The sequence below is a fragment of the Elgaria multicarinata genome, chromosome 2 (assembly GCF_023053635.1).
Source record: "Elgaria multicarinata webbii isolate HBS135686 ecotype San Diego chromosome 2, rElgMul1.1.pri, whole genome shotgun sequence".
Classification (NCBI taxonomy): Eukaryota; Metazoa; Chordata; class Lepidosauria; order Squamata; family Anguidae; genus Elgaria; species Elgaria multicarinata.
The window spans coordinates 38,322,719-38,343,574 of record NC_086172.1 but is presented as its reverse complement, the minus strand read 5'-3'; the positions used below and the strand labels follow the sequence as shown (position 1 = coordinate 38,343,574).

The following is a 20,856-nucleotide window of genomic DNA, read 5'->3' as shown; positions in this document are numbered from 1 at the left end:
GCCAAAACCAGGCTGACAACTGTTACCCAAAGGACCTTTTCTTCTGTTGCCCCAAGACTATGGAATGGCCTGCCGGAGGAGATTCGTCAACTTAACTCTCTCTCCCAGTTTAAGTCAGCCATAAAGACTAAGCTCTTCTGGCAGGCCTACCCAGATGATTGTTAAACCAAGAATTTTTACGATCTGTTGATTGTTATTTTGATGCCGTATTGATTTTAATTGCTCTTTTGAATTTATGTATCTGATTTATACTGTATTGTACTAAAGTTGTTCCCCGCCTCGATTCAAAGGGAGAGGCGGGTAATATATTATTATTATTATTATTATTATTATTATTATTATTATTATTATTATTGGAATCTAGACAAAGCCAACTCCTTTGTCATTAGCAGGGGTTATCCTGGCATTCCTACACTTTTCAGCAAGGGAACATCACTAAGTTCCCCAATTGTGTAGTATTGCCATCTTGACAGCCACACCCCACTGCCAAGCGCTGGAGCCCACTGGTCCTGCTGCTCCTCTTCCTCATCCCAGTCACTTATTCACCCACCATCTCCTTCCAGTCCAGACGAAGAGAGTGAAAAAGTGGCAACAGAAGCAAGGAGAAGGACAAGCTGCTGTCACGGCCCCTTGCTCACCTTGCCCTTCTCCTTCAGGCAGTATAAGAACCGGGCCCAGAGGTAGGGCATGACTGGTGGTGAGGTTGGTGTGCAGGAGGTGGGCCCACTGAAGGAGGAGAACCACTGAGGACATCTTGCCCTGGAGGCCACTCAAAACCTAGAGCTGGCAATGTCCACAAAGAAACCCCCTATGATATGACCTCTCTGTGTTAGGTTTTTTTTACTCCCTCACTACCTATAGCACTGCCTTGTTTTGCCTTAAAAGGCTGATATCCAAATCTGCTCACCTGTATGAAGGGTCAGATAAACCCAATGGGATTCTCTGTGGTACACGGGTGCTTGGCTCTGCTACAATTTAGTGTCTACTGCAAGCCTGATAAAATCTCTGTTAGAATGGAGTGATCTGAGAAATATGAGCTCTGCTGGGAATATCAAAACATTGGGGGGGGGGGGCACTAGGAATCTCACTAGGGCAGGGTAGGTAACCTGCGGCCCTCCAGATGTTTTGGCTCTCAACTCCCATTGGCTATGTTGGCTAGGGCAGATGGCAGGTATAGGCCAAAACATCTGGAAAACCACAAGCCACCCAGCCGTGCACTAGGGATTCAGGAGGCACTTGTCCCATAGAGACACCATAGCTTTACAGACTTCAGTGCCTGCTCTGCCAACCCTTTGCAGGAAGGGTGATAAGAAGCAGTCCATATGTGCCAGTACTGTTGTATTCCATAAAGTCCCATAATGTTGCCCCTGTGGAAGTTGAGCCATTGGCAAGGTTGAAGTGGCAAAAATCTGTCTGAACTGTGGTTCCATAGCATCGGCATATATCAAAGACACAGGCAGGATCTACACTATTCCTGCTACCGGAATAAAAGCCCCAGTCTCCCTAACTCCTCTGTTACTGGTTGCTCCATGAGGACGCAGACCCCATTGTGACTGTTGCCGTCATGACTAGAAATAGTGGTGTTCCAGCAGCATCATTTCATAATTTTGCATTTGTGTGTAGATGTTTAGGAAAGGCTCCCTTCCTGGAGGGCTAGGTCCTCCAGAATGGGGTACAATTTTTAATAATAATAATGATGATGACGATGATGATAATAATAATAATAGCAGCAGCCACAGGCTTCATGGACCAATCAGATATGACCCTGATCCTTCCCTATGGAGGGGGACATAAGGGTGCCAAGTAAGAGCACCCTGTTACTGCAGATCAATTTGACTGCCCAAAGTAGACTGGCCAATCACCAATTGGGGCCCTTGTATGCCTGCAGGCAGCACTTCAGTCTGAACGGGCAACATACAGAGCTACTGTAGAGAGTCAAGCTGTATGCTGGGCTCCGCCACAGAGAGCAGCAGCCACCTAAGCCAGCTGTTTATCAGTTATGTGTGTGTGGAATTCAGAGACAGAGTGTTGGTATGTCATTGCTTTTTAAATGTTCCTCATTGCTCCTGTTTGCCTAAGTTGATCCAGTTCTGGGGCAGTAGGGTGGGGAATTGCTTCATTTAAAAATCCTTTTCCTCTGTGGGATTTCTGGCTGGCTAGAAGGCATTTTCTGGTCCTCCTCAAGTAGAAAAGTGTCCTGGGCCCGAACTGGCTATGTATGTGTGTTAAGTTGTTGTGTCTGAGTTTATGGCAGGATCTACACTACTGCTTTAAAACTGTTTATAACAGTAGTGATGACTGTTGGGGCCCAGGACACACTCCATACACAGTTTTTAAGCCATTTCAAAGTGTCATATCCTTCTTGGTGTAGATCTGGCCTTAGTCTCTTTCTTTTGCGCATGTGTGTGTGACAGAGAGAGAGAGAGAGATTCAATGGATTTATGTTTTCTGAGGACTCATCTATGCCAAGCAGATATTCCACTATGAAAGCGGTATGAAAGCGGTATATAAAATGCAGGAACCACACTGCTGCTTTATAGCGGTATTGAAGTGCACTGACAACTGTTGGGGCCCACTGACATATACCACTTTCATAGTGTTATATCCTGCTTGGTGTAGATGTGTCTCTGTGCTGTATGCTGTAAAAGGGGAAACTTGTGTTTGTGTCTTGAGTTCTCTACCATGGAAAAGACAGTTGTTCGCTTCCAGGAAAGCATGGGAGACCTTTTCCATAAAAATATATAGTGAAAGATCTTTTTGCATTATTATTGTACATTGTTGAATCTCTGTGTATGCACAAATGTTGTGTGTGAGTTCAGCATTGAGGGCAGAGCAGGGGTCCTGGTACAGAGGAATAGCCCTAGCGTTCTTAATGGCCTTTGCCTAGTCTTTGCTGTGTGGCTTTGAGGATATCCTTCAATTTTCCGCGGAATGGGAGTTGTTGCTGGAACAGGGGAAGGTGGTTGAAAAGCAGTGCTTTTGTGTGGCTTTTTTTATTTCCGCATCCCCTCCTTTGCACGTTCAATCTTAAAAGTTCATGTGCCTCAGTTTTCCCTTTCTGTAGTATGGGTTGCTGACCATTGGGGATTCTGTTCCACCTCCACCCCCTGCCCCACTAGCTTCAATGGGCTTCAGTTGCCACTGGCTACCCCTTTTGCACCCAACCTACAATTGGCATCAACTCCGCATCTCTGGAAGGCTTGCATTTGACACTCACATAAAGAATCTGATAAAGACAAATTACGGCATGATAGTCCTTTAGCCAAAATGGAATCTCTCTTGACCCTTTACTTTCTGTTCTCCTTATTTCTCTCTACCCACCCTCAGATTTTTCTGCTTTAGCCTCTTCTTTTAAAACAAAAAGGTGAAATGTGCTATTTAAACTCCATTAACTCCCAAGCTTCCCATAGATTTAATACATGATTTTATCTCTGTCTAAGGGCTGCTTCACACGTTTCCTGCATGGAAATAATCACTATGGATATGATACAGCCAAAGTGAAGCATTTTCAAAGTCAGCTTGGTTTTAATAGGACAAGTTTAAGCACATACACCCATGGACTTAAGAGTGTTTATTTTGGCTGAATCCTGCCTTGCAGCACAAAAAGGTATTCATGCCGTCTGCTTCAGACACAAAGCTTTTCTATGACTGTAGCATGTGGCAAGAATACTTTTTCTTGCTGCAGTTTCACAAACCAGGCAGTTAACAAAATCAGTAAGAATTACTTCCATGCAAATTTGCTTTGAATGGGATACAGGTACATCTAGCTACATCTGTATTATATGATGTTTAGAGTAGCAAACTTAGCTCTCTGTAACCCCCCCTCCCAATTCCAGTAAAGCCAGTTTCTTTGCACCTGGTCTGAGGCTGATGTGAACTTGTACCATGGATGTGGTCGTGGCCATGGACTGAAGGTGTACAGGATGCAATGCAAGTATGCTCCTTTACTCTGCTGCCCATGATTCTGCCCTGTTTCAGCCATTCCACTGGTGTATCTTTACTGGCTGAACATCTCCATGACCAGACTATTCTGCTGGCATATCTGAGATGTCCTGCTGGCATATCTGGGATTTTGCCAGCATACAGAGGCTTCCACTGAATCCTATAGTCCTGCAGCCAGCGGATCTCAAGTACAGGATTGCGCCTAAAGTAATATATTTTATTAACAACAGGCAATGAACTAACAAGGTCTTAATTACTCATGGATACCATTTATATTCGACAACAGCATATGGTACATGGAACGGAATCTTGACTATACTTGTTCCCAGACTGCACAGAAGTGCCTGTACCTTCAAACCATTCACACAAAATTTAAATATTGATCTTAAAGCAACAGTTTCTGTTTGTAAAGTCAGCTACTTACAGAACCACCATGCACAATACGTCCTAAGGCAGGTTATTAAACTGACACATGCAAATGCCTGAGACAGTTCCTAACGAATACTGTTAAATTCCAGTTCTAACACATACCACAGCATTATATTCAGCATTTGCTACTGCTTCTGTTAGCATGCAATACAGCACATATCCTGCAATACAGAAAATTCTGTACTGGCTGGTAGCTTTTTAGATGCACTATGATTTTTTAAAAACACTTTTGTTCTTCTTCTTCAATTAAATAGCTAATTACTACACCTGGTAATAAACTATTGCAATGATGCAAAGTACCTGAACCATCTGAAGTGGCTTGGCACCAGTAAAAAAAGAACGACAGAAAGAAACACTGTCGTCTGTTGAACTGTTTGAAGACTCAGCAGTGCTTCTCCTGAGATTTCCAGATAATAATCCACAGCGTTAACACCAGGCAGTCGGTAGTTAAAATTAAAAAGGCAACACCATCATGCAACACAGGCTGTGATGAGAATCTCCGTCTCAAACTGCAAGCAGCGCCAGGAGAAACTCACACAAACAACACAGCTGATAGAGCCTCCAGAGGCTAAGCTCAGGACTCCTGTGGGAGCGACGGATGTTCTTTCCCATACCGGGGAACTGAATGCCGTCTGCTCTCGACCAGAATTCAAGAAGGATAAGCATTAACAATTAATACACTTTAAATATGTCGGAAAGCAGGGTAGATTACAGCATGTTTGCATAGTCAAATAGTACCTGTTTGCCGAAAGGTTACTTGTTGTGTAAACTGATACTGGATTGCTAAATAGAATTAAACATGCCATGATGAGTAACCAGCGTAGTAATTTGCTGTTCTCAGAAACTCCTTTGCTTGTCAGGTACAAATCATTGTGATTATTTAGTTGAAAATAAACTGGCAACATTTAACCCAACACTCACTCTGTTTTGGATACATTTTAGGTATGGGGGGAAAAAACATACAATTAACACAGTTTGCAGTGTAGGCGAGTTCCAGCAGTGCAGCGAGATTAAAATTAATCTCAGTTTAATCTTTTCTGTACACACCTATTTGAAAGAAAGGGATGGGCAACCCTGTACAATTATATCAATGCACAATCAGAAATCTGTTACCGCTTATTTTCATATACCCATATTAATGCAAAGAACTCTTATGAATATGAGTTACTCCTCCCATCTGAAATGGAACTACTAATCAATGTAATTGATGTTAAGTAATTTCGGGGTTTAGAATACCAACATAAGAAGACCCATGCTAGATCAGACCAAAGGTGCATCTTGTCCAGCATTCTGTTTCCACAATGGACAACTAGATGTCTATGGGAAGCCCACAAAGCGGGACATGAGTGTATTAGCACCCTCCTGTTTGCGTTTCCAAATATTTCCCAACCTCTTCATTCCTAAATTTACCGAGGGTAGATGAAAACACATTATTTAAAACGTAATTCTAGATTGTCGTTTCTTTGTAAAAATAAAAATATTAAAATTAAATCTGAATCCAAAACACCAATGTTCTAACCAATCTATGCTATGCTTACATTATGACATTTACATTTATTACATTTATATACCGCCACGTAGCTGACTTACAATCTGACTCTTTTATAAACCATGCCTGACTTTTAAGCATTTTTAAGAATCAAGCATTAAAAATACTGCAGCAGTATGTTATATACTGTATTTATTAATATGGGCTTGATCCTGTACAGGCAGGGATCATCACAGGTGTTGGGGTCTACTTCTAGAATGTGCATTTCTTCAGGAGTTTTTCTAGGCGTCACTGTTTAAACCACTGTATGTACTTCCAGATTTGTTGCACAATTAATATCAGATCTCTACATGATGTTATTTGCCTTTCTTGCTTTTCCATATTTTCCGCTACGTACCCTCTAGGTGGTGCTGTGATATAGTGGGATAACACTATCACATTGCTGGGAACTTGCACGTTGTTTCATGATTCCAAACAATAATGGATTTTCTCTGCTCCAAAATTCCCACAAAAGTGCTTTTAAAACACAAGAGCTAAACTGGAGACTGATGTTGTCATCTAAAGCAGCCATGACTGAGAACTGGCAAGCATACAATAAAAGCCTTATCCAGAAAAGCTCTAGGTCTATATGGTGATCTCTTATTTAACTGCTTCAAATACTCAAGCTCTGCAATATGCTTAGTTCTCAAGTGATGAAAATTTATGATTAATCTACCAAACAACATGGGCACGTGCTTTCCATTTTAGTGGAAACATCCAATCTGCCCTGGAACTACCAGTCCTTGCAAGTTGCTTATGGAAAATTCTGGGTACAATCTTTAAATAAGCAGTCTTGTTCAATGTCCTTGCATGTAAAACATTTAAAGAGCTTTGCCCTAGTCCATCTCAAGTGAGTTAGGCTTAATTCAGTGGAGCTTAAGTTAAGTGAATAACTTGTCGAATTGATTTGCATAGAATTTAAGTGTGGCTGGATAAAGGTAATTAGGGTGACCATATGAGAAGGAGGCCAGGGCTCCTGTATCTTTAACAGTTGCATAGAAAAGGGAATTTCAGCAGGTGTCATTCGTATGCATGCAGCACCTGTTGAAATTCCCTCTTTATCACAACAGTTAAAGCTGGAGGAACCCTGCCCTCTTTTATATGTGGTCACTCTAGTATAGCTCCTTTCCATGGTCACCCTAAAGCTAATAAAATACTGCAGTGCAAATAACATGTGGACTGGTCGAGCAAACATTTTGGCCTATGCTCCTAACAATTACGTTTAGTTGGAAATTTGTGTTTTTATGGTTCTACCAATCAATTATTGTGTGCTTTTGCTAATGGGAACCCTGATTATTTAATCAATTATTTAAATTAGTGATTTAATTGTCTTCATTTAACCTTATCCAGCCTGGAACATCCAGCAATATAACTTTCATCCTTCTATAAACTCAGAAACAGTACAGAAATGCAACCTTTTCAGAGCCCAATATTCAGATATTCATTCATCTTAACATGAGAATTGTTATTAGTTTTGTCACCCCACATGAACAGGATCTCTAATACCTGCCTTCATTATTTATTTCCCAGTTTTTCATATCAAAATATACCCAGGGAGGCATACAAACTTCAACTAAAAAAAACATTAAGTAATGAAAACATTATAAAAATAGTTTTAAACTACCACACAAAATAAATTGCCTGAGCAACACCTGCATCCATACTGGATTTGGTTTTAGAAGAATGGCAGTCATTCAGGTGTGAATTTACCCAGAGTCATATTCAGAATTTAATAGCATAAGCACCCTAACTAGGCATTTTTTATGATTTTAGAGGTGGTTCTCATAAGAAGGCCAGTGCTTCTTTGCTACTGACAAACAATCCACAGAAGTTGCTTTGCACAGCTCTGCACAGTCTGTACTTTCTCAACTGATAATGGTTTTATACTTTTTATACTTCATTTTAATGTTTTTCTTCTTCTTTCATTTTTGTGAACCGTCCAGGGAGTTTCAGCTATGGGGCGGTATAGAAATAGAATGAATGAATGAATGCAACACACTGGTTTTGCTCTTTGGTCTCACTTCAAGGGGGAAACATGTACTACCAGCCTGGAGGAATCTGTTGATCCATGGGGTGTTGCCTCATGTGATGTGGGGATCCCATTGGACAACCAGCTGTGACAGAGGAGTGCTCTGACCTGCTGAAGGGACATCAGAACTTTCTCTGGATATTATTTCTACTTCCGTTTATCATCCGTGTATACTCAATAAACTGTTGACCTGATTCATGTGTGACTTTGTCTCACTTTGGCACCCACGAATCTGGTTTGAATGGGACAAGATCAGGAACCCCAGACTAAGACAACGGGCTTTCTTTCCTGTCTCCAGCACAGGAACCAAGTTCTGCTGATTTGCATGAATTGATATGTGCACCACTGCAAAGGAAAGAGTGGGCCCCAAACAGACTAAGGTGTCCAAGACCAAACATAACAGCATGGCATCACAACCAGCAGCATAACATAGTCGTAGCGAGGGACAGAACAAAGTTGCTCACAAAAAAGAAACCCCCTGTTTGATTCCTGCTCAACCTGGCCTTCAAAGGACCACCACTGCCTCTGCCGTCCCCTTTCATAGAATCATAGAATAGCAGAGTTGGAAGGGGCCTACAAGGCCATCGAGTCCAACCCCCTGTTCAATGCAGGAATCCACCCTAAAGCATATCTGACAGATGGTTGTCCAGCTGCCTCTTGAAGGCCTCTAGTGTGGGAAAGCCCACAATCTCCCTAGGTAACTGATTCCATTGTCGTACTGCTCTAACAGTCAGGAAGTTTTTCCTGATGTCCAGCTGGAATCTGGCTTCCTTTAACTTGAGTCCATTATTCCGTGTCCTGCACTCTGGGAGAATCGAGAAGAGATCCTGGCCCTCCTCTGTGTGACAACCTTTTAAGTATTTGAAGAGTGCTGTCATGTCTCCCCTCAATCTTCTCTTCTCCAGGCTAAACATGCCCAGTTCTTTCAGTCTCTCTTCATAGGGATTTGTTTCCAGACCCCGGATCATCCTGATTGCCCTCCTCTGAACACGCTGCAGCTTGTCTGCGTCCTTCTTGAATTGTGAAGCCCAGAACTGGACGCAATACTCTAGATGAGGTCTAACCAGGGCTGAATAGAGAGGGCCTTTCCACTACTCACACCAGGGCCCCCAAACCAAACCTGGGGCAGAAGAAGTAGCGGCAGCAGTGTAGGAGGTATGGATGCTTGGAGCATCCATTTCCCACCCTTAAGTGTTTTGCGTGTGCACACTTGGAGTGCATGCAAAATATCAGTTCTCGTGTATCCCTACGTCTGATCCTCTTGGGGGATGCTTATGTATCCCTGCATATGACCCCCCCTGCAGCAACAACATTAAGAAGGCTCCATTTTATAAAGGAATCTTGTGAGAACCCCGATGCCCATTTTTAGTAAATATTTCGGTCTATCACATCGATTGCATCTAGTTACAAAATAGCACACACCTAACACTTATTATAAGTACCAGAAATTTAGATGCTTTCATTTTCACAGGAATGGTTTATATGCCCATTGAAACATGAATACTAAAGTACATTTGTCAGTATTCAGGGTCTGAAGTTAGCTGCAGATACGGCAAAGCCACTTTATTCCAATGATGTAACAATGATGACAATTCTGATCTTGAGCACAATTTGTACTTGTCAGGTAACCTGCTTGACATTCTTATGGCCTTGCAAATGCCGCTCAGATTTTCTCCTGCAGCTATTCTGACAGTTCAGAACCAGTACCTATACAGTTTCCCTTAAAACATGCTAAGACCCAAATCACAATTCTAACATCTGGGTATCAGTCAAGCTCCCTCCACTGGCTTATCCCCAGCCGCTGAAAAACAGCCTAAATAAGGGTCTTTCAGATGAAAAGAAGTCAGCCTTGAGACATAATGACACACCTCTTTTCCTGTCTCCTGGCACACTGCAAGGAAAAGCATCCTCAGGGCAAAAAGATTTATTTTCTACTATCCTAAGCCAACCTGAGCTGGCTGTGTTCACCAGTATGCAGGGATTAATCCTTGCCCAAATCCCAGACCCAGTCTGGATGCCAGGATTTATCAATGATTACACAAGAAATAATAAGGATAACTCTGAGTCTATGTAGTGTGTCTATATTAGAGGCCAAATCTTTCTGGATCAGAAGGTATTGGTTCCAGTTTTGCTTGAGCCCTAGTAAATCTCTTTTTAAGAAGTTCATCATAGTCTATGTGAAATTCACTCAATTACCTAGTTGGCTTGACATCTCGATCTGAAATTTAATCTCATACTAATTGTCTCAAATGACATCTAGTCAAGACATTTCTGTTGCTAAAAGGGGCAGACAGTAATAAGCCATTACACTCTCCTGTAAAACAGTGAAATCTACAGAGTCAGAACAATCTGTCTTTCTAAAACCTTCTTTAACTGCCAGCAGATGTCAACATGAATCCACTATATGCCTGAACTCTAGTCTACACTTTCTCAAAAGGCTTGTTGGACACGTGCCAGTATGGCAGCCTCTACAGTACTGAGGGCACACATTTATTTGGAAACATGCTATCTAAGAGGCATAACCTGGTCAAAATCAACGTATGGTAAATTATATCAATTTAGAAAGCAGGAGCATACCAAATAATAGGTTTTCCTTTACTCTCTGTATTGTCCACTATGAATATAAGTATTTGCAACAACATTTACAATCCTGCCTTTTAACCTGTCTTATTTTAAATCATCTGAATTCCTACGTGTGTGTGTGTGCATGTGTGTGTGTATACACACGCACGCACACACACACACACACACACATTTAACTTGTACATTCCTTCCTACTGAACCAAGTTCATGGGGAATTTACTGCAGAAGCTAAATAGAATATTGTCAAAAGGTTTGTTTATATCCATCAGCAGAAATCCTAGAGTTATCAAGGTGGACAACCATGCCAGAGGTAGCCAAGTTAGGCAGGATCTACACTACTGCTTTAAAAGAGTTTATAATAGTAGTGACAACTGTTGGGGCCCCGGACACACTCCATTTACAGTTTTCAAACCGTTTTCAAAGTGTCATATCCTGCTTATTGTAGATCTGGCCTTAGTCTGTTGTAGTAAAAACAACAGAGCCTTGTGCCACCTTAAAGAAGAACATATTATGGCATAAGCTTTTGTGTTATTCAATGCATGAAGTGTTATTGAAAGTTTCAGGCATGTAGTACACATTTAGGGGCGAGGATTGTAAACAGTGAGGTCAGAGGGAAATGAAATACAAAAAGTTCTGACAGTGACAATCATGTCAACAGTGCCATTCACAAAACATTGTGTTGCTGATAACACAACCATCTTGGTATTAGGTAAGCCAATTAACACATGTGGTGCCATTAACAAACACCTTTTATCCCAATTCAAATCTCTGGCAATAGAACTGAACCTGTTGATGAATTGTATCTCAACAGCCTCTCATTATAATCTCTCTTTAAAGTTTCATTGCTTCACAATGACCACATTAAGGTCAGTGAGAGACTGTCCTGGTTTGGTTTGGTTTTTAAATAGTGCCATTTTGTTTGTCATGTTTTAATCTTATCCCAGTATCCTCGCTGGATACTCTGTCTTAGGGGTGGGGAACTGGTTTGGGGTGGAGGCCAGATGACCTTCACCTAGTGCTCTGGGAGGCAAATGGCATCAGGGAGATGGAAGTCAAGGTTTCCCTGGCCAAGAAAAGCATTAGCTGAAGTAGCACTCCTCCAGTTGGCACCTTGGTTGGGGCGATGTTACCTGCCCCCCACTCTGCCCCATTGGGAAGGACATGGGATGGGTGAAGCTAGCAGGGAAAGGAATTCTGCTCTTCTCTCCAATCCCTGATCAGAGATAACAATACCTGACGAAAAGCCTCTCCCAACATGAACCTACCCATACACTACGCATAACATCTAAGGTCTTCCTCTGGGTGCCTACTCTGAGGGAAGCTCGGAGGATGGCAACAAGGGAGAGGGCCTTCTCAGTGGTGGCCCCCAAATTTTGGAATGATGTTCCCAGTAAGGACTGCCTGGTGCCAACGTTGTTATCTTTGGGGCACCAGGTCAAGACTTTCTCTTCTCCCAGGCATTTAACAGCATAAGTTGAGTTTTTAAATTGACCCCAGATCCATCTTTAGGCATGGATGAGAGTTCAAAGTTGTTTAAAATATATATTATCTTGTATGTTGTCTGTTTTTATGCAAAGGAATAAAAGAGAAGGTTATGCAATTATTTCAGTTGTACATACTTAGGCTTTGTTACAGTAAGGCCATGGAACTAGTTACCAGGTAATAAAATTATAAGATGATCACCAGGCAGATTTTTACATGTATCTATCAGAATTTTATCAAAAATTGGATCGTCCTCCTTTTGCACAAAATGACAGAGCTGAAAGAAACCTCATGATACTCTAACCCTGACCACTGCATTGGTCAGATTTTCTATTTCCAAATCATCCAGAACATATGCTTATTTGAAATCTCAAGGCTTCTGTACACAGAAGATCACAGTAGCATCTGAATGCAACTACACAGTTCTGAGCTTAATAAGCAGAGATGCAATGGAGGTCAGGAAAACATTGCTGGAAACATCTATACTACCTGCTAAACTCTCCCTCTCTCTTTCTAGCTTGGTGTGTGTGTGTGTGTGTGTGAGAGAGAGAGAGAGAGAGAGAGAGAGAGAGAAGGAGAGAGAGAGAGAGGGGATGTGATTTTAGGTGGTGTTCTCTCATTAATATTTAAGCATTATATGATAGTAATTAATTGAAGATTGGATGCAGTCAAACTGATGGACATTGAATTCAAATAAAAATGGAGTAATTATGATTGGCAGTTCCTGCAATCCTCCATCACTAACTGCGTTCTTATCACCCACGTACTGAGTCAGCACAGCATTACCAGATAAGAGATGCAAGAACTTTTTAATTGGGCTGGCACTGAGTGACAAGGATTAAGCAGACAGTGTTTTGTTTTATTTATTTATTTATTTTAGCAAGGAGGGCTCGGGAGGTGACAATAAGGGAGAGGGACTTCTCAGTGGTCCATCCCCCCCCCCCGACTCTGGAATGAGCTCCCCACTTAGGCCTGCCTGATGCCGACGCTGTCATCTTTAGGGCGCCAGGTAGAGCCCACCCTCTACTCCTAGGCATTTAATAGTATATGATGAGACTTCTATGTCTTATTTTAGAACAGGTCTATTAGGAAAAAACATTGTTTATTTAAATTGTTTTCCAGTGTTTACATTGTTTTAATTTTTCTTTGTTAAACATTTTTGGCAATTTTTATTGTATGTTGAATTTTTTAATTTTATGAGTGTTGTAAACCGCCCACAGAGCTGCGGCTATGGGGTGATATAGAAATTCATCATCATCATCACCATCAACTCTTTTATAGATATTGTTAGCTTGAAGTAACCTCTAAATTCCTGGTACTGGACAGGCAAAATTCTAAAGAAACTGAGCCAACATATATCAGTTCAGTGTGCCACATGGATCACATTAAAACAGTTCTTAGCCTATGCATGCAGAATCCACGTCAGCCATCTCTGTACTAGACATAAATTGTGCTGGTGGGCAAGCATTGTAAATATAGAGCTTGGCTCGGCACTAAGGATGGACGATCACCTCTTTGATCAGCTCAGTTTGGCTGATCAACGCAGATCAGTCTGGCTGGCATTTGTAGCCAGAGACTAGAGGCGTGAAAGCTGTATGATCTCCAGGTGCTAATGGCAGAGGCAGGGTGCAAGGCCCAATTCTCATTGTTGAGTAGCCTTGTTTGAATACTGCACAGGTTAAGCACCACAGCCAACCCTACCTAAGGTGGCAGATTTGGGGGGATTGGAGGAGAGAGCTGTGGGCCATGCCCTGCATCCATGAAGCTAGTCTTAGGCCCTCAGGTGTGGTGCACAATGCTATCCCATTGCCAGTGTCGAAGAAAGGTTCAACTGCCACCCCAAGTCAGCTTTTGCATACGGAATGGGAGGGGGCGCCATCTTGTCCTTTGCCTCAGGCAGCAAAATGTCTTGGGGTGGCCTGGTTAAGCACCCCCTGAATATGACACTTGGCCATGTACAGTTACATACTGCTGCATGTCCAGGGTCTTGTCTGAAACAGATCATGGAGAAATCTGTATTGTATTTATTACCTTCAGCTACTGGGGTGATACATCACAGAACACAGAAGCAATGAAACTTTCTAATGAAAATGTTAGTCTCTAGTGCCAAATAAAGGCACTAGGCTATTTGTAATTAAGGCCTACATTATTTGTGATTGAGACAGGAAAGAATTCTCTATCCCACAAAGGTGCAGTATCTCATGTATAGAAGATGGAGCTTGATTTGGAGTGGTGAGCAGAACATAAAAGAATATTTACATACCCACACCCTCCTCCAGTATCCCATATAAATACATCAGTCACCATCACTTTCTGTTACAAACACATATTGCACTTTTTTCTGCAGGAAGAGGGCAATAACCACATGTGTCAGATGTTTAACACATTTCTTGAAGTCGTATGTATGTATGTATGTATGTATTATTGCATTTATATGCTGCCTTTTTCCCTCCAAGGAACCCAAGGCGGCGTACATAATCCTCCTCCTCTCCATTTTATCCTCACAACATCAACTCTGTGAGGTGGGTTGGGCTGAGAGTCTGTGACTGGCTCAAAGTCACCCAGTGGGTTTTCATGGCGAGTGGGGACTAGAACCCGGATCTCCCGACACCCAGTCTGACACTTTAGCCACTACACCACACTGCCCACTTGGTAAATCTTAATAAAACAGGTAGAGGAGACCAGGTGTAAGTGTATGCAGAGGCCTCTCAAAGCAAATTCTGGTGATGCAAAGCAACTAACAAAGCACCCACTACTGAAATAGTTTATTTAAAATTCAAGCTGCAGGAGCTTAATGCCTCAGACTTCAGACTTGCGGTGCAAATGATGGTTGCAGGGATCTCATGATGAGACAACATGCTTTGGGAGCTGCTTATTAGCTGTAGAACCATCATCCTCAGGGGTCCTTCTCCATGTGGCAGGTAGCTTACCAGGAACAGGGCCTTCTCTGCTATATTAGTGCCTGGAGCGCCTTAAAGAAGCAGCTGAGCAATTTTATTTATTTATTACATTTTTATACCGCCCAATAGCTGAAGCTCTCTGGGCGGTTCACAATGTCTACAGGGCCAGTTCTTGAAACATCTGTATATATCTAAGGCAGCCTCCAGAAGTTTTTGACAACAACTCCTGACCATTGGCCATGCTGGCTGGGGCTGATGGGAGTTGAAGTCCCATGACGTCTGGAGGGCACCAGGTTGGGAAAGACTGATCTAAGCTTTCTACCATTTTCCTCCTTTCTTGTGTATCTTTCAACATTATCCCAAGATATTTAATCCATAAACACTGTAACCCATTTTATTGTACAAATGGAAGCCCTACGAATCTCTCCCTCTCTCTCATGAGCAGAGCAAGAAAATTGAATAAGAGGATTACCTGTAGTGTAAAAGTTACAAAGTGAGAAAATCATTTATGTTCGCTAACTGTAGCCTTTCAGAAAAGAAACTAGAAAAGGACACAATAACACACACACACACACACACCAGTTAGCTTTTCTCCTGCTATGTGCAATGTTTGTTCGCTTTTGTCTGAAAGAGAGAAACCAGTTCAGGTGATAACAAAAGAACTGAAATGCTAAGGCTGCCAGGTAAGTGTAAAACCCATTCTCCCACAGCTGTGGAATAATAGAGTCTACAAGGCGTTCTCCATTTCTAAACAACTACACGTGGTAGTGTGATGCTTCCATTCTGATACACAAAATCAAGAGTGCATCTTGAATCCCTAACGTTGGATGAGAGAGTGCAACATGCAATTTGGGGTCAATTTCAAGGGGGCGAAATTATTTGCTGGTTGCAGGAATTGGGAGCTTACTGGTTATCATCAAGTCTGGAAAAATATGCAAGCAGTATATGTTAAAGTTTCAGAAATGAAAGACAGAATTTGGTAGGATCTCCAGCACACAAGGCATCTTGAGAAAACATTTCAGAACTAAAAATCCAAAATGCCCATTTTCATGAGCTAACAGCTACACCAGTGATTTTATTGTGACTCCAAAACAAAATATTTAGATGTTAAAAGATACAAAACGTGAAATACAAAGATATCAAGACTCCAAAGTGCAAATCTGAGCCTAAAGTGCATAATGCGATATGGGAATTAGTACACCCTTCTCTTAAAATCAATTATTAATGTTTCATCAGCAAAATCCATTAACCAACATCTTTTGAAAAACGTATGGTAAAAGTTAATTTTGGAGAAGAATCAATGACAGACAGCTCCTTGAAGCTTAGACAAAGAAAACAGATCTAAATCATAAATGGAGGAGATAAAAGACAAAAGTCTTTCAATCCATAAAACTATAAATAATACTGTAGATCAAAGGAAGTGGAAAGATGGTTGTTTATGTAATGTAATGTTTACAGCATGATGTAACTTGGTGGCTGGACACTGGCAAAGGCTGATTTTCAAAAACTTTTATCATTTCATATGTTACATTTTTATAGGTATAGGTAATATACAAGTTATATTCAATCTACCTTTATGAGTCTTTCTCGTCAGTAATTGTATATATTCAAGCCTCCCTCATGAACGTCGACAAGTCCATAACGTTGTTATTAAATACCTTCTTAAAAATATGCAGGTTGAAATAATGATAAAAAAAACTTGACAGGTAATGCTTACACTTTATGTCACCAAGGCACTAACAGAAGAGCCAGAAAGAAAGAAAAAATCTTGAAAAACCAAGATTGGGAAAGGTAGGGTGTGGAAGGGATTTGACTAGAGGTTGGGTGGCCATATGAAAAGTTGCAACACCACAAATCAAGGATTCTTGAGAGAAACCTGCAACAGTCCCATGACTTGAAGCCACAGTTCAAAAATCTCTTTGATCATTTGTTTCTAAATTCTGCCAGAAACAGTTAAAAAAAAGGACAGACTAGTACCTCCTACACACCATAGGATGCTTATGTCTGAAAAAGGAAGAGATCTTTAATTGTGCATTCAGGGTTCACCCAAACTCTTCTTTACCTATAGTTAGGGTGACCATATGAAAGGAGGACAGGGCTCCTGTATCTAACAGTTGCATAGAAAAGGGAATTTCAGTAGGTGGTCCTTTGTATGCGTGCAGCACCTGCTGAAATTCCCTCTTCATCACAACAGTTAAAGCTGCAGGAGCCCTGTCCTAACTGTTGTGATGAAGAGGGTATTTCACCAAGTGCTGCATGTATACAAACAATACCTGCTGAAATTCCCTTTTGTACACAGCTGTTAAAGATACAGGAGCCCTGCCCTCCTTTCCATATGGTCATTCTAACTATAGGTAAAGAAGAGTTTGGGTGAACCCTGAGCGTATCATTAAAGATCTCTTCCTTTTTCAGACATAAGCATCCTATGGTGTGTAGGAGGTACTAATCTCTCCTTTTTTTGAACTGCTCTTGGCAGAATTTAGAGACAGATGAAAGAAGAGATCTTTGCACTGTGGCCTCAAGTCATGGGACTGTTGCAGGTTTCTCTCAAGAATCCTTGATTTGTGGTGTAGTGACAGCAATGCAACTATTTGAAATGACTTGATGTTTTGAAGCATCAAGTCCACTATTAAAGACAGAGGTTCCAAGATGTGCACTACTGGTGACCATATGAACTACTTAAGATGAGAGCAATAGGATGGAGTTGGAAAACCAAATTCCCCCTCCCCCCAACCCCAAACTAAGAAAATAACTTGGTTTATGCCAAGTTCAATTGGGCCCTGTCATAGCCTGAAGCAAGAAGGGTCTTATCACTCTCGCAACCTCCACAGTGAGCCTCCAAACCTCTCTCTTCCCACCCAACTACCTGTTACCCTCTCTCCTGAAAGGAAAGGAACCTCTCGTGCAAGCACTGAGTCATTACTGACTCTTGAAGGGACGCCAGCTTTCGCTGACGTTTTCTTGGCAGGCCTTATAGCGGGGTGGTTTGCCGTTGCCTTCCCCGGCCATTATTACCTTTCCCCCAGCTAGCTGGGTACTCATTTTACCGACCTTGGAAGGATGGAAGGCTGAGTCGACCCAAGCCGGCTGCCTGAAACTAGCTTCAGCTGGGATCGAACTCAAGCCGTGGTGAGAGTTTCAGCTGCAGAAACTGCTGCTTTACCGCTCTGCACCACACGAGGCACCCTCTCTCCTACCTACCAAGAGGGGATCTGCACGTCACTCCCAGAGCGCTTCTATGCGACCCCAGAGTACCCCGAAAACGATAGTCTGACTTCCCTGTAAAAGAAACGAGGAAGAGCCGTCCATGCCGCCGCCGCCGCCGAGGAGAACTCTCCGCCGGAGAGGAGAGCTCGGCAAAAGAAGGCGGGTTAGAGAGCTTCTTCCGCTCTTCACCCCGCCCTCTTCTGCCGAGCTCTCCTCTCTGGCGGAGAGCTCTCCTCATCATCGTCGGTGGCGGCGGCATGGACGGCTCTTCCTCGTTTCTTTTACAGGGAAGTCAGACTATCGCTTTCGGGGTGCTCTGGGGCTGCATAGAAGCGCTCTGGGAGCGATGTGCGGATCCCCCCCTGGTTTTCCTGGCTTGCTGCTTAGGCAGTAGCAGAACAAAGGACGGGAAAGAGATCTGCCTCTCCTTTGCCTTTTTGTTGCACTTCTGGCACCTGGCTTTCAGCAGTCCCAGCATGCCAGATGCCAAAGGGGTGGGGAAAAAATTCTTCTATTATACTGCTGCCAGTCATGATGGGTAAAAGGACAGGTGAGAGAGAGGACTTGCATTCTTTTCCAACTCAGATTACAATTACATGCCAAAGGAACTTTGAGGCAAGCATTATGAACCACTGAAATTTGTATTTGGAAAAAAAAGGAAAGATGAAATTGAATGGCATCACTCTGCTTATCCATTGTTTCTGCTTGTCCATTGTTTTGTCTAGAATTGTGGACTCTTCCAACTTGTATCAAGCAACCTGCATGTTCATGACCCATTCTGCAGCCTATAGTGCTGCTGCTTGAAACTGAGAGCCTGTGCATGATGCCACCAATGTGTGACAAAATCCAGTCGTACCTTTTGTTTTGAGGCAGGGAAGAGAGATAAAGAAAAAGCTCTCTAGACTGCCACCCCCATTTAAATAAATATGTGGCCTTACTTATTATCAGTTTCCCAGATTTGGCTGCTTTGAAATGAATACATTAATATTTAAAGGTATTACTTATTCTTGTTTTCAAGATTGGCATGCTATCCTATCATCTTTCTACTATACTTTGTACTGCAACGCAAGGTCTGTCAGCAGAATTTATTTACAAGTAATAAGGGAAGCTCGTCTGTTTTCTCTGTCTCTCATACACAAACACAGAACGTAACCTCACAAAGGCAACAGCTGGCATTGGTTCAAACGCCCACAGTCTGGCACTGCTGATAATACAGATTTTTTCTCTCTCCTTGAAATTACAATGGCGATTATAATGCTTTGCATCTCTTGTAAACTATCATGTATGAGCAAACTCTATTTACTCACTGGACAGCGAAATGACCTGAATCACTCTTCTTTCTATTGCTATGAGCATGTTATTTACACAACGGCTCCCTGCTGAATTGTCTGAACATGGCAATACAGGTTCTGCAAACACACAAGATATTGGTTTTAAGTCATAAGCAATATACGTTTATAGGAAAATTCTCTGAACCATGCTGCCATAAAGGATTTTAAATCTATTTGGGATGTATTTTAAGAGCATCAAGAAAATGAATTGTAAAAATGAAGGGTTTAAGAGTAGAATAGTTCTTTTTGAAGCTAAAAACACACCCTAAAATAGCCAAACAATATGGCTTTCCTCCCTCCTCCAGAAATGCCACTTGCTACTAAAGTGAGGGAAGAGGGAGAATTCCTATCCTTCAAAACCAACAGTGTATACATGATTCAAATGTCAGTACAATGATTAAGCAGACAATATTTTTCATCAGTTTTGAATTCTAACCTTACTTTATTAAACTCCTAAAGACAGACTAGGTGCTTCACAGAGACTAAAAAAGATGTTTACGGCCCGCAGCCATATAATTTAAGATGAAAGACATAGCAAACAAGGGGCAGAAGAAGCAAATCATATGGGGGAGGCCAAAGTAAAGATAATATTCCAATACTTCGTGAGGATGAAGACAGATGAGGCAATGCAGACATTGGACATGGGAATTCAAATAAAAAGGGGGCAGCAAAGGAAAATGAATGCAGGTGGGAGATAAGGTGGAAATTCTGCACTTAAACTGAAGACAGGTGGCAAGCGGAGAGAATAAGGAGGTGGAGAAAGCAAAAGAAGAGAAAGCAGGTCAGAAGGAACGGGAGAACAGGGATACTTAAAGGTAAGTAAGAGGAATTCGAACCAGGACTTCTAAATGTTAGACAGAGGAAAACAACTGAGTCTAGGGAGAGAAGATAATTAATACAAAATTATGTGTCTCTAAGGTCACTATAATGTCAGTGCAATAACTGGCAAAATGGTAGATATGACCTATCCCAAGCACTTAGGTGTTTAAACCTTGAATTCCCAATTGTTCTAATAGAAGGTCTCCTTGGTTTAAGGCGAGTTCTTAGATTTGAGATGAGGTGCAAAAGCCCATTGACATTAATGTGCAAAACATGGCTTAACTCTAAAATGTATTCATCTTGCAATATTGTCAGAGTCAGCATTAAACTTTATGCAACTGGATTGACTGCACAGACAAAGTGCAAACACTTGTTCAGTTTCTTAGACATAAAACCACAGAATTTAGAAATGTATGTAATTTTTAAAAAGTGATTATTCAAACCAACCCCAACACCCCAAGGCAAGGCCACTCCCTCTTTCCGTCCCCACACTCACCAATACACCAATGTTCCACAAGAAAACACAGATGCTTTGCCTCAATACAACAGTACTGCAAGCAAAGAGACAAAAAAATTGTAGAATCATAGAATAGTAGAGTTGGAAGG

At 41.9% G+C, this 20,856-nt stretch overlaps 1 protein-coding gene across 4 annotated transcripts in view; it reads right to left on the bottom strand.

Annotated features, from left to right (window-relative positions):
* Positions 1 to 20,856, bottom strand: part of ZNF385B (zinc finger protein 385B) — a 212,454-nt gene that overhangs the window by 52,560 nt on the left and 139,038 nt on the right. The window lies entirely within an intron of this gene.